The sequence below is a fragment of the Sinocyclocheilus rhinocerous genome, unplaced genomic scaffold (genome assembly GCF_001515625.1).
Source record: "Sinocyclocheilus rhinocerous isolate Xijiao unplaced genomic scaffold, SAMN03320098_v1.1 scaffold466, whole genome shotgun sequence".
Lineage (NCBI taxonomy): Eukaryota > Metazoa > Chordata > Actinopteri > Cypriniformes > Cyprinidae > Sinocyclocheilus > Sinocyclocheilus rhinocerous.
The window spans coordinates 1,160,453-1,170,652 of NW_015631145.1; the positions used below are offsets into that span (position 1 = coordinate 1,160,453).

Here is a 10,200-nt window from a genome sequence, read left to right on the forward strand (position 1 = left end):
AGTACATGTAAAAAGAAAAAAATTAGGAATGTAGAAGAGCAAAAAACGGATAGCTAGATATTCCTGAGCTGGAGCAACAGCAATTTGTCAAACAAGGACGGAGAGCATCTGGTTCTGATGGAGAGCAGATTGATGTAGTCCAGCACTTGGGCTTATGGGTAATGTAGTCCTTATTGAGTTGCATTTTTGGCTGTGAAGAGAAAAATGAGTAAAAGGAAGTAATAGAATAGTTTCCAAAGTGGTTCAAGTAGAAATGGTTTTAACGTGCCAACTCTGCTCTTTTTTTGTTTAGTTTGACTGAAAAAAATTGTCCTCGTCAGACTCCTGCTATGCAGAATTAAGTGTAGAGAACTGATCTCTCTCATTTGTATGGCCTATTTGCACTTATTCACTTAATTTTTCTTAATTGTTTAAATTGCTTTGCACATTTTTGACATGCACATGAAGGTTACTCCAAAACTTAATACACGTATAATTATTCCTACTATTCCTGTGGTATTTTCAGTTATTATCAGTGATGGTGCTAATGCTGTTTAGAATGAGAAAAGTTTATGTACGTGGCAAGCAAAACCCAATTACATCTTTTATGTGTCTCAAGTGTTGTTTACGTTCACCTCATTCTTGTTATTCACCCTGTTTTCTGAGAAAAATCCAGGGTTTATAGATTTTGTCTCTCTCTATAATTCATTTTCATGAATTCAGTGGTTCTTTTCAGTTTTTGCCTCGTGCCAGTGGCCATGCATTAATGCGAGACAAAGGAGAGAAAGGGCTGTTGTATAAATCCAGATCTGGTTTCTGAGACTTCTTTTTTTCTGTATAAAACTTTAAAGGGCTTGTTGCATTATTCACCACTTCAACCACAGGACACACACACATGCTTATATTGAACCACTGAGAGCCTGCTTTTTCTTCTGCCTTTGTGTGTGTGTTTTTGGTTCTATGAATGTTATAGGTGATGTTTGACTTTTAATGGCTGTAGTGGGAGGGTGTGTGGTGATTTAACAGGACTTGGGGGAGTATTTGGCTGAGCTTGGTCAGTGTGCTAGATATAATTATGTACTTTTAGCAAGTAGTTATAATGTTGAATCACGCATGACAGTGAGAGATGGTCTTTAGAAATCCACCAGGACATTCACACGTTCACGGCATGTGCTCACACACTGGCACGAGTAAGCGTTATTCTGTTTCCACTGGTTCCATGGTAGCAAATCTGAGTACAGTCAAACTTTACATTCCAGGTCCATGTGGGACATCATCATCAAATAAGAATAATTTACCTTACAGGATGATTCAGGGATATGCTGTTTATTACAGCAATAAACACATATTACTTCGAGAGGTTAAAGAGTAAGTAAATTGGAGAAAAAGCGAAAGAGAGAGTGGGAAATATCTGGCTCTTATTTGAGCGTCAGTGTTGGATCAGCAAACACCAGGTCCCAGCTGTACTCCCACATCACTGTGTTAAAACACACACACACACACACACACTGGAAAAGGAGTCCTGCTTGCCTCCGTTTAAGAGTTTAATATGCTAAACTGTAAATTGTATACACCCACGTCAAAGACAAGCTACACACTTCAACGCCAATTACTTACAATGTAAATGAGGAACAAAACTGATTTGATTTATTTCTAATTTTCATCAATCCTTTTTGTAGACAAACTTTTTCTGTAAAGTCTAACATTTAATTTTAGCTTGACTTTTTATTTCATATATTTAACATAGATTTTCAATGTACCCAAGTTTGGTTTGTTATGATTTCAATTAAATGATGAGTTACACAACTGGGTGCAACAAGCACAACATCTTTGTGGGTTTTGTGTGTGTCTGGGTATGAACTGAAAAACAGAGCAGCATATTTTTTGTAGACATGACCTTCTGTCTCACTCTCTCTCTCTCATTTTTAATGTGGTAGAATAATTGAATTATTGAAAGCCCCCTGTCTCATTCTCAGCTATTTATAGAGAGATGCCTGAAGGCAGAATTTTGTATCCAACTATTGTGCTAATGGTATGCTAACATGTAGTGTCGTACTGCACATTTTAAACTGGTGTGATTGTACTTTATATTCATGATTATGTTTTCACGCTGGTTTAATATCGCATTTGCTGCACTGCAAATCACTGCCGTTTTTATAATGGTATACTAGCAGCACATGCTTTACACTGCTTCGCACAACTGGAAAAAGATTCTGGCAGTGGTTTATCAGAAAAAAACAAGCCGAGAACAAAACTAATACGGCAGATAAATGTAAAAAACATTTTCAGTAAAAACACAAAGGTAATTAATGTTTTTGTTCTGAAAGTCCTCATAGATTAGACATCAGAAACTCCTGCTGCGATACAGTACACTGATGGTGAACGGTACATGCCAGGGCTTTTTTGCACAGATGAACAACGCGAAGGAATTCTGTGTGGGCGTCTTATGGTTTGCTGGTTGTCATGCTTCCTGTTGGAGCTGTTGCTGTGGCAGCAGAGCTTTCCCAGGCGATTTGGCAGGCATCTCTGTGCCCGACCGATCGATTGGTGGAAAAGTGTCAGCCAGCAGGCTTTTACTGATGATGTCATCATTATTGATCTGTCCGTGGGCTGAAATGAAACTAAATAGAAAGCGCTACCTTTCTTCTTATGCATGTGAATGCAATCACTGCAGGAAGCGCTGAGCGACGCAGCACAATGTTGCTTATGAACCGAAGTAGTTTATTCAGCTTTTGATGCTTTTAGTGTGAATGTGTGCTTGTACAGTAAACAATATTCAGTAAAATACAAAAAAAAAAAATTATAATATAGAGAATCTAGCCTATTTTATACTCAACAAAACATACTTTTGTTAAACTGTTTAACTTTTGTTAAACTGTTTTTAAAAGGCAAAATAAGGCTATTTGAAATTTACGGTGAAATCAGTAAAAGCATGTTCTCGAAAGTCCTTGAATGATAGGCCTACATCACTGATTATATTTTGTCAATAGTATTTTTTTCTTATTATTTATTATTATTTTGCTATTTACAAGTGTTTTGTCTCCAGGGTTCGTTAAAAAAAAACATAAAAAATTCCAATTGTGTTCCTTAATTGTCATTATTTTCTTATATATACAGTATATATATATATATATATAATTTTTGTATACTTTTTCTATTTGTAAATTTTCTGTTAAGCATCGGGTGAAAAAAAAAGAAACTTGCAAGTCACTCTATAAAGACTTTAAAGGGATAGTTCACCCAAAAATGAAAATTTGATGTTTATCTGCTTACCCCCAGGGCATCCAAGATGTAGGTGACTTTGTTTCTTCAGTAGAACACATATGATGATTTTTAACTCCAGCCGTTGCAGTCTATCAGTCGTATAATGCATGGCAATGGTAACAAAATCTATGAGAGTAAAAAAAAACATGCACAGACAAATCCAAATTAAACACTGCGGCTCGTGACGATACATTGATGTCCTAAGACACGAAACAATCGGTTTGTGCCAGAAACCGAACAGTATTTATATCATTTTTTACCTCTAATACACCACTATGTCCAACTATCTTTGGGCGCGCGCACGGCATCCGGTGCGTGAGGTGTGTACGCACTCTGGCGTAGTTTACGTTAATGGGTGTGTTGATATCCAGCTGAAGAGCAATCAACCATAACTTCAGGTGAGCAGGCTCAGAAGTTGGGAATACGTGTAAAGTCACCACTCCCGAATGAGTTCGCACGAGAGAAAGTCATCTTTTAGTTTTAAGTCGGTTTGAACAATCCGGATAAGTGCAAGTAAGTACCATTTTGATTAGCCGCCGTACCTGCAATAACTGTGCACTGTGTAAACAATGAGTGACGTATACGCCCGAGAGATCACTTCTGGCGCTTGCGTAACTACGCCAGAGCGCGTACACACCTCACGCACCGGATGCCATGTGCACGCCCAAAGACAGTTGGACATAGTGGTGTATTAGAGGTAAAAAATTATATAAATACTGTTCGGTTTCTGGCACAAACCGATCGTTTCGTGTCTTAGGACATCAATGTGTCGTCACGAGCCGCAGGGTTTAATTTGGGTTTGTCTGTGCATGTTTTTTTTACTCTCATAGATTTTGTTACCATTGCCATGCATTATACGACTGATAGACTGCAACGGTTTGAGTTAAAAATCTTCATTTGTGTTCTACTGAAGAAACAAAGTCACCTACATCTTGGATGCCCTGGGGGTAAGCAGATAAACATCAAATTTTCATTTTTGGGTGAACTATTCCTTTAAGTACTGTATACACTGAGATCCTCGATGCTTTGCTTACTTCGTCCTCCTCTTTCTCGTATTCTTGTCTCCTCTTTTTACCTGCTGCTCCCCCGTTATTAGTACAGTATCTTTATTAGGGCACAAAGATATCTTTGTGCTCCAAGCAATCACAAAGTGCTCAGAGTTTCAGCATCAAGTTCCCTCATCAGGGAAGAACAACAAGCTCATGTAGAACAGATTATACTTCTTGCTCTCCTCCAATGCCATCGGTGCAAACATAAAGAGAGAGGGAGGGAGGGAAGACAGACAGGTGTGCTCAGTCTGTAATGATCTCGGTATTATAGGATCACAGTAAGACAGGAATGGATTACGTCCGTTGTCATTAGTATTAACATCACTGCTTGTGTCTTAAATAAACACCAAGCTTTTAGGACTGTTCCTCAAACTTCAGGACGTGGTTTCAACATTCGTTCCCGGTAGGACTGCATTAAATCTACCTTTACTGTCATACCTGTAAATTGTGCCACTGGAAGCTTTGTTTATCTGTCACTCGCTCCACTTTCTCTCTCTCTCGCTCTCTTTTCCTCAAAACCAATCCGTTGTTAGCGGGAGGAGTCCCACCAGTGGACCTGAGGTACGAATAGCAGTGTTTCACGAGTTCGGCGGAGCGTTTGGCGACTCCGAAGGACCGAGGTCCGGTGGGGGTGCTTATCGGGGGTGTCGTCTCCGGTACAAGCGAGCGACATGCTCCCGCCTCAGAGCATCGCGGGCCGAGAACGGAGAGCATTTCACTGGCGGACCGCCATACCGTGGACCACGTAAGTGAACTCTGAATTTACAATATAGATGCTTCAGTATTAGATTTCCCTCAGAAAGTCTCTCACTTACCGTCTTCGTCGTAGAAAATTGTGAGTTTAAGTGACATTTTAAAGGACCGTGTCGTCTGAGAGCGTGACAACGTGTGTTTTCCCGCTGGATGCGCGAGCCGTGCCGGATTAATAACGGTCGCCTCCATGCGCGCGTTCCTTCTGAAACTTCACAGCTTAGTTTATTGGGTTTCAAAGAACCGAATCGAGTTTTATCCGGTCTCATTCAGTTAATACGGTCTTGTTTTATTTCTCACTTACTATAGGCTACTTACTATAGCCTATATACACACAGTCGCAAAATAAAGTGTTATTTAATGTCATAGATATTATAGCCTACGTTTTCTAGTTTACTTTTCTCTAATCAAGACATTTGTGTTTGTGAATACAGTTTCCATGAAAAAGTGTTTGAAGGTTAGGTTAAAGTTTGAAGAAGGTTGAAGGTTGAAGTTAAATATGTTCAGAATAGTTGTCATAGTTTTAGTGACAGTGACAAATTATAAACCATGTATGAAAAATGCCCAGAGTTGTCATGTTATTAGATTTATAACAAAAATTTAATTTGTATCAAGGATGCGTTTTGCCCCAGGTGGGGTAAAATGCCCCCAGTCTGACAAAGCAATTTGCTTTATACATTAACAGCAAAATCAGAGTACAGGCAGTTTTAGCTTAAAATCAAAAAGAATATAATAAAAAATTATGAATTACAATATTACAATAGCCTATTTGAAAACTATTGTTAGCTGATGCTAACTGGCTAGCTAACTAGCTACCTGATGCTTACTTCAGGTAATTTTTATATATAAAGTCCAAATATTTTTATTCAACCAAATAGAATACATTTCATGAAAAAAAGGATTTAATGTTCAGAGCAACTACAGTAATTAAGCACCCTGGTGGTGTTTTGCCCCACAGACTAGGTTTGAAAAAAAAAATGTCATTCTGAAAATATAATTGACCTTACTATTCTCATATCATAACTGTGATGTTCTACAAAACAACAAGTTTTAAAACACTTTTTTCATTCTGCTGAAAATTAGATCACTACTGTGAAATCCGTTTTCTCTCAGGTACATCACCAGTGTAAGCTTCATGGTGAATACTTCTACATCACTCTTGTCAACCTAGTCCATAGTTACAACAAACATTTATCTTGACTTTATCTAGTGGTCATTTTGGGAAAAACAGTAGGGGGCGTTTTACCCCACTCTACCCTGTTTCCTGATGCCTTCCCACATCAAAACCAGACTTCAGTTCTGCTATAGAGTTGCAGTCTATTAATTTATATTTGCTTGAAAGAAAACAGTTCAACTTCATTGGGTCAGTCTTTACATTAAAGGGATTAGGTTACCCTTGGTTTACAATAGCAAGTAGGCCTACATTATACACTTCAAAATTGCAAAAGATACTTGAGACACCATTTGTGGTTTCTCAGATCACCCAACCCTCTGGAGAACCTCTAGAAACCCTTTCAAAAAGGTAATTCTCTGAAGAACTTAAAAACCCATAAGTTCCTGTTAGAAAACTATTGACTGTCAATGACTGCTCCAATATCATCATCATAAAAGAAAGATTTTGAGGCACTTGAAACGGATATTGAAGTTCCCAACATACACAATAGGATACCAAATGTGCTTGGAGGTTCACCAGAAATCTCATGTTACTTGAGTGAATTGCCTAATTACTTAAAGTAACATGGAAACTGTAATGTAAAGTGTCACATTTCATTGTTTACTGTTTATTTATTTATGATATCCAATACTCGATTGTGCATTTAAGCTAAAGCAATGTTTCATATGCATGTAAAGGATGTTGAAGCAACAGGCTTCAGCCAGATGTTTGTGTTATACTGAATCTGGTTGTGGTCCATGGATGCATAATGACATACTGGGAAGATGTGTTCATTTATTCACCCTCTAACTCACTTAAAGAATTAAATCCTATTATGGAAAACTGGCATGCAAGTGTGTTTTGTGTGCATATGTGTTATAAATGTGACAAGAGAGAAGAGGTTGAACTGCCTATTCCAGATGTTTCTGTGGCCTGAGGGAACTTGAGAGGTTTTGTTAGAGTTAGAATTTTTTCCTCATGTTTGCATGTGTTTCTCTCTCTGTGACCACAGCCTTCACCAAATCACTGTTTTGCAGAATGAGGGAAAAACACATAATTACTATGTATTGTGGTGTTTTACAGTTCAAAACATGTTGAGGATAAACATCTATACATGTTCAGTACTTGTAGGAATATTGTTTAAAATGTGACGATACTAAGTCTTTATGCCCTCGAATTCTAATAAAACATTTTAACAGTGCACTTGTTCATGAGTTCATACAATCTTTTAGAGAGATAAATGCAGGCTGTTCTCATTAGAGGAGTTCAAGCATGCTGGAAAATTGTTTAAAGATGTTTACCTCACTCCTTTATTCATCTTTTGATGAATTCAATGCAGACTTTCATTTCAAACTCAAAGTCAGTATGGTCCTTATAAAGTATTGTTTCCATATTTTCGCAAGAAAATATGTTTAGCTTTGTATCCTTGACTGTATTCATCATGAAATGCACTTGTGGATGCTTAAACAGGAATCCATTTAGACAATTTAATTTAAACCCACACATACTTTACACTGGATATCTTGTGCTTTGCGTTGAAGACACAAAGTAAATTATAGGCAAAGAGGTAGTCATGCAACAAGCCATGTGAAGTAAATCATATATTAGAATACGTAAATGAAGCCGTCAGTCTGTTAACACACTAAAGCGTTCTGTTCCCTGACTGTGATTTGCGCTGTCTTTTGTGAAGTGACTTGGATCTTAAACAGTTCTGCTGGAGTTTTTGAACTGAAGGACTGCTGTTTCAGCACTAGTGGTTTCCTTGGTCTGAAGCAAAACATTCTATGTGTGTGTGTGACTTGATGAAAGTGCAGTCAATGACAGCCGCAATCTAATTTTACCCCGGTAGATGACTGTCTGTAATTCATTTATGCTGATCTGTAACATGACTCAAACCAAGCGATTCATGCCGTGGCCAAATAAAAACACAAGATCGTGAGAAAAAGAGGAGGAGAGAATTACACTGCTTAAACTCATGCCCTCTAGGAACACATTCTTTTCTCATTTTGCAACCAGACAACTGAACTGCAATGGAAATCAAATACTCACAAAGTCTCTTACCTACAAGGTGAAACCCTGGCGGAAAAGCCAGTGAGACACAAACATCAAAAACGACCTGCTCACATGTGTATATATATAGCATGACATAAACTTAAAAAAAAATATTATGTATGTATATCTAAATATTTATTTATTTATTATTATTTATTTATTTAAAATTGAGAAAGAGAGCCAGCTGAATCTTAATCAATCATTTAGATATTCTTTGTTCTATCAAAATAAGGCTGCATTTATTTGATAAAAAACTGTACAATTGTGAAACAATATTGCAATTTAATTGCTGACTTTTATTTTTATAATATTTTTAAAAAAATAAATTGTTCCTATGATACAAAACTGAATTTTCAGCATCATTACTCCAGTCTTCAGTGTCACACGATCCTTCAGAAATCATTCTAATATGCTGATTTGATGTCTTATTATCAATGTTGAAAACAGATGTGCTGCTTAATATTTTGTGGAAACCATACATTTTTTTCCCAGGATTTTTTGATGAATACAAAATTTGTTTAAAATATTAAAATGTTGTAACATTATAAATGCCTTTACTTTCACTTTTGATCCGTTTTAATGCATCTTTGACCTTACAGAATAATTTTTTTTTTCCTTTTTGTGATATTGCAGTGCCATAAGAAAATTAGTGTACCTGTTTTCAACAGAGACTCTTTATTAACTTGCCAACTTAACTTGAAACTCCTTCGAGATAAATGCCATACTCAAAGGCACAATTGTTATATGGTTCTTAAAGTGCATATTGCAGGTTATTTTTTTTTATTTTGTTTTACATAATGAATATATAACCTTGTATGAAAATACCATATGAAAAGTTAATGCAGGATTTAAAATGTTTTACAAGACATTAGGGAACAAATTTAGCAGAAAAAGTGACAGTTTCTTTGACAGTCCTCAAAAAACGTTTTTTGTTTTTTTTTAACATTGCGTCATTTTACGTCACAAGAGGGCGTTATTTGCCGCACTCTGCTTTGGCTCAGTGCAGAGTACTAGGTTGGTATTCAGTAGGAGTGGCCGTGAGTGAGTCAGTGTGTTTTCGGTAGTTTTTGTATTTCAAATTATCATCGTCATGGTAAATGATTGTGTTTGTGGGGGTTGCACAAACTCCTGGGTGCGTTTTGTGCAGGCGAAGAGACAGGACGTCACTTCTGCATCTTCTTCGAAAAACGCGGTGGTGTGTAGTGTTCACTTTAGACCGGAGGATTATCATCCCGGTGATATGATGGAGTTCAACATGGGATGCCGAAACAAGAACCAAGTGAGACTCAGCTGGTGCGGTTCCTTCAGCAGCACCTTCATCGGGTCCGCCATCAGCCTGTAGTTTGGCCGTCGGCGGGAAACATGATGGTCACAGATCCATCAGAGATGCTGCTCGACGAAAACGTGAACTGTGCACTGTAAGGCTTGTTGTTTTTTGTTTTTTTTAACATTTGCTAACTACCAAATCAGTGAACGTAATGATTTCAATAATGAGAAGCAACGTGATGTGTATAAGTTGTCGTAAAGCACCGCAGCTAGCTTGTAAGCATTAGCAATATATTTTTTAAAACCGTCTAATGTGATCTAAACTTTTGCTTCCTTCTCCCAGCATATGCATCAGCCCTCATGGAGTCTCACCACAGGCTCTATGAGAACGAAGCACTCTCTTGTCTTCCACTACACCTGCTCCCCTTTCCAGATCCCTCCAGAGGATCAACAAGGATGAGGCTGTTGGCGTGTATCTAGCACAGCATTCACAATTGAACAAAAGTTAAAGGGGTCATATGATGCTTTTTTAAAGATCATTATTTTGTGTATTTGGTGTAACAGAATATGTTGACATGCTTTAATGTTCAAAAAACACATTATCGGAAGCACGCACTCATCGGAAATGTAACGCCCCTTACCATAATCGCGAGCTTCATCTTTCAAAATAAATGTAAAGACAGTAAT

At 37.5% G+C, this 10,200-nt stretch overlaps 1 pseudogene; it reads left to right on the forward strand.

Moving 5' to 3' along the window:
- Positions 1-4,546: 4,546 nt before the first annotated feature.
- The window catches only part of LOC107741622 (galactose-3-O-sulfotransferase 2-like), a 15,969-nt pseudogene continuing 10,315 nt past the window's right edge, over positions 4,547-10,200 (forward strand).